This window comes from Bubalus bubalis, chromosome X (assembly GCF_019923935.1).
Source record: "Bubalus bubalis isolate 160015118507 breed Murrah chromosome X, NDDB_SH_1, whole genome shotgun sequence".
NCBI lineage: Eukaryota > Metazoa > Chordata > Mammalia > Artiodactyla > Bovidae > Bubalus > Bubalus bubalis.
Window position 1 is genome coordinate 69796737 of NC_059181.1, and position 4272 is coordinate 69801008.

Here is a 4272-nt window from a genome sequence, read left to right on the forward strand (position 1 = left end):
AAGGGTGGTCTGATCAGTACAAAAGATAGGGGTCCTTTTACCTTCATTATCTTATATTCTACATATCTTTTAAAAAGCAGCTCAATCAATGTATGACTTTAAACTATAAATTTCACCAAAACATACTATTTAAAGTTTTGGTATGTTTACAGTGTTATAAAACTACCACCACTATCTAGTTTTAAACATTTCATCATCCTGAAAAGAAATCCAATACCCATTAGTGTTACTCCCCTCCCTTACAAGAAGTCAGCTCTAAGCATTCACTAATCTGCTTTCTTTTCCTATGAATTTTCTTATTCTGGTCATTTTATGTGAATAGTTTAATATACTCTATAGTCTTTCAAAATTGGCTCCTTTTACTTAGCATAATGTTTTCTCGTTTCATCCATGTTCTTGCATGTATCAATAATTCATTTCTTTTTATTGCCAAACAATATTACATTGCAGGAATATACCACATTTTATTTATTCATAAAGTTAATGGACATTTAGATTGTTCCCACTTTTTAGTTATTAAAAACAATGTTGCTTGTGCAATCATGTAAAAACATACTTTCAGTTCTTTTGAATATGTATTTAGGAGTTGAATTACTAGGCCACGTGATAACATGACCATGAAGTCGCTCAGTCATGTCCAACTCTTTGTGACTCCATGGACTGTAGCCTACCAGGCTCCTCTGTCCATGGGATTTTCCAGGCAATAGTACTGGAGTGGATTGCCATTTCCTTCTCCAAGGGATCTTCCCAAGCCAGGGATCGAACCCGGGTCTCTTGCATGGTAGACAGACGCTTTACCATCTGAGCCACCAGGGAAGTCATATGATAACTCTATACTGAACATTTTGAAGAGCTGCCAAACTTTTTTCCAAATTCATTATTTAGAACTTCATATTGCATTAGGTTGTTAATGTTAGTAATAACATGTGTGATTCTAAAAACATAATTACAGTGACATTAACAATTTCGTACAGATATTTGGACAGTTAAAATTTTTTCTCAGGGAAAGATATATATATATAGATATATATATATAAACTACACATATAATTATGATTGATTCACATTGTTGCATGGAGGAAAAACAACAAAAAATTATAAAGCAATTTTTCCAGCTAAAAATTAATAAAATTTTAAAAATTATTTCTTTAGTTTTATGATTGTATGCTTTTACTCTGTAACTATAAAATAATTAAAGTAAGACATATGAAAAGTTATTAGCAGTTGTATACCATGTTGTATAGTACATTTTCTTTAGAAGCTGTTTTAATGATCAAAGTTCTCCGATATCTCAGAGCTTTTAAATGTTCTGATGAATGACTTTATAGTACTGTTTATTTTTTTTAATGAGTATTTTGACAGGACCCAAAAGAAAGGAAGTTTTTGAGAATTTCCCAATATGATTGTAAAGACAAAGTGATGGAAATTCCATTTCAAAGACTGTTTCCTGAAGCTTCCTAAACAAATTATAGTCTCTAGAGGTGAGTCTCTTTCTGATTAGATGAATGTAAACAGTTAGTCTTGGAGACAGGATTACTGATATTCCTTCCTTCCAGCCACCTCCCAAGAACTAACAGTAAACTTTAACAAGGTAAAAAACAACAAAACAAGTCCTTTGCAGGTTTTCTTGTGCAAAGTGTGTTCATTGCTAATTCTCTGCTTTTGTTCTTGATCTTCATCCTTTTTTGTGTACTCATTATGATCTTCCTTTAATTACCATGATCGGAATTATTCTTCAAAGTTCAGCATAGTCTCATTTTTTTGCATCATTTTTGTTTTGGTAATTCAGTCCTTCAATTCTTATAACATATATTTTTAACCAAAAAATCTTGCATTTGAATATTTGTCTTGTATTGTCCTCTAATAAAAATCATAGACCTTTTGAAAACAAGGACCACTCCACTCCTCCTTTTGTGTTTCCTACAGTTTCTCCAAAGGGGTTATTGGGAATTTTATAAATAAATATTTACTAAGTAGTTTATCTTTACCACTTCAAAAATACTTGTTCTAGCCAGAAAGATATCTTTATCTATTTTTTTCTGTTTTATTTATGTATTTACTTTAAAATATTGTATTGGTTTTGCCATACATTAACATGAATCCGCCATGGGTGTACATGTGTTCCAAATGCTGAACCCCACTCCCCCATCCCTTCCCATCCCATCCCTCTGGGTAATCTCAGTATACCAGCCCCGAGCATCTTGTATCATGCATCGAACCTGGACTGGCGATTCATTTCACATGTGATAATTTACGTGTTTCAATGCCATTCTCCCATATCATTCTGCCCTCGTCCTCTCCCACAGAGTCCAAAAGACTGTACTAAATATCTGTGTCTCTTTTGCTGTCTCACATACAGGGTTGTCATTAACATCTTTTTAAATTCCATATATATGCGTTAGTATACTGTGTTGGTGTTTTTCTTTCTGGTTTATTTCACTTTGTATAATAGGCTCCAGTTTCATCCACCTCATTAGAACTGATTCAAATGTATTCATTTTAATGGCTGAGTAATATTCCATTGTGTATATGTACCACAGCTTTCTTATCCATTCGTCTGCTGATGGACATTTAGGTTGCTTTCATGTTCTGGCTATTATAAACAGTGCTGCAATGAACATCGGGGTACACATGTCTCTTTCAATTTTGGTTTCCTTGGTGTGTATGCCCAGCAGTGGGATTGCTGGGTCATATTTCCAGTTTTTGAAGGAATCTCCACACTGTTCTCCATAGTGGCTGTACTAGTTTGCATTCCCACCAACAGTGTAAGAGGGTTCCCTTTTCTCCACACCCTCTCCAGCATTTATTGCTTGTAGACTTTTGGATCACAGCCATTCTGACTGGCGTGAAATGGTACCTCATTGTGGTTTTGATGTGCATTTCTCTCATAATGAGTGATGTTGAGCATCTTTTCATGTGTTTGTTAGCCATCTGTATGTCTTCTTTGGAGAAATGTCTGTTTAGTTCTTTGGCCCATTTTTTGATTGGGTCATTTATTTTTCTGGAATTGAGCTGCAGGAGTTGCTTGTATATTTTTGAGACTTATTCTTTTTCAGTTGCTTCATTTGCTCTTATTTTCTCCCATTCTAAAGGCTGTCTTTTCACCTTGCTTGTAGTTTCTTTTGCTGTGCAAAAGCTTTGAATTTTAATTAGGTCCCATTTGTTTATTTTTGCCTTTATTTCCAATATTCTGGGAGGTGGGTCATAGAGGATCCTGCTGTGGTTTATGTCAGAGAGTGTTTTGCCTATGTTTTCCCCTAGGAGTTTTATAGTTTCTGGTCTTATGTTTAGATCTTTAATCCATTTTGAGTTTATTTTTATTTATGTTGTTATAAAGTGATCTAGTTTCATACTTTTACAAGTGGTTGATCAGTTTTCCCAGCACCACTTGTTAAAGAGATTGTCTTTTCTCCATTGTATATTCTTGCCTCTTTTGTCAAAGATAAGGTGTCCATAGGTGCATGGATTTATCTCTGGGCTTTCTATTTTGTTCCATTGATCTATCTTTCTGTCTTTGTGTCAGTACCATACTGTCTTGATGACTGTGGTTTTGTAGTAGAGACAAGAGCTGACACCTATCTTACTCAAACTCTTCAAGAAATTTCCAAAGGAAGGTAAACTTCCAAGCTCATTGTATGAGGCCCCCATCACCCTAATACCAAAACCTGACAAAGATAGCACAAAAAGAAAAAAGAAAAGAAAAGAAAACTACAGGCCAATATCACTGATGAGCATAGATGCAAAAATCCTTTACAAAATTCTAGCAATCAGAATCCAACAACACATTAAAAAGATCATACAACATGACCAAGTGGGCTTTATCCCAGGGATGCAAGGATTCTTCAATATATGCAAATCAATCATGTAATACACCACATTAACAAATTGAAAAATAAAAACCACATGATTATCTCAATAGATGCAGAGAAAGCCTTTGACAAAATTCAACATCCATTTATGATTTAAAAAAAAAAAAAACAAAACACCTCCAGAAAGCAGGAATAGAAGGAGCATACCTCAACATAATAAAAGCTATATATGAGAAACCCACAGCAAACATTAACTTCAATGCTGAAAAATTGAAAGCATTTCCCCTAATGTCAGGAACAAGACAAGGGTGCCCACTTTCACCACGACTATTCAACATAGTTTTGGAAGTTTTGGCCATAGCAATCAGAGCAGAAAAAGAAATAAAAGGAATCCAGATTGGAAAAGAATAAGTAAAACTCTCACTGTTTGCAGATGACATGATCCTGTACATAGAAAACCCTA

General features: G+C 34.4%; 1 non-coding gene across 1 annotated transcript; it reads right to left on the bottom strand.

The window, feature by feature from the left end:
• Positions 1-744: 744 nt before the first annotated feature.
• TRNAG-ACC lies at positions 745-816 on the bottom strand. Its single transcript has one exon. It is a non-coding gene; the product is annotated as a tRNA-Gly (tRNA).
• Between the last annotated feature and the right edge of the window lie 3456 nt (positions 817-4272).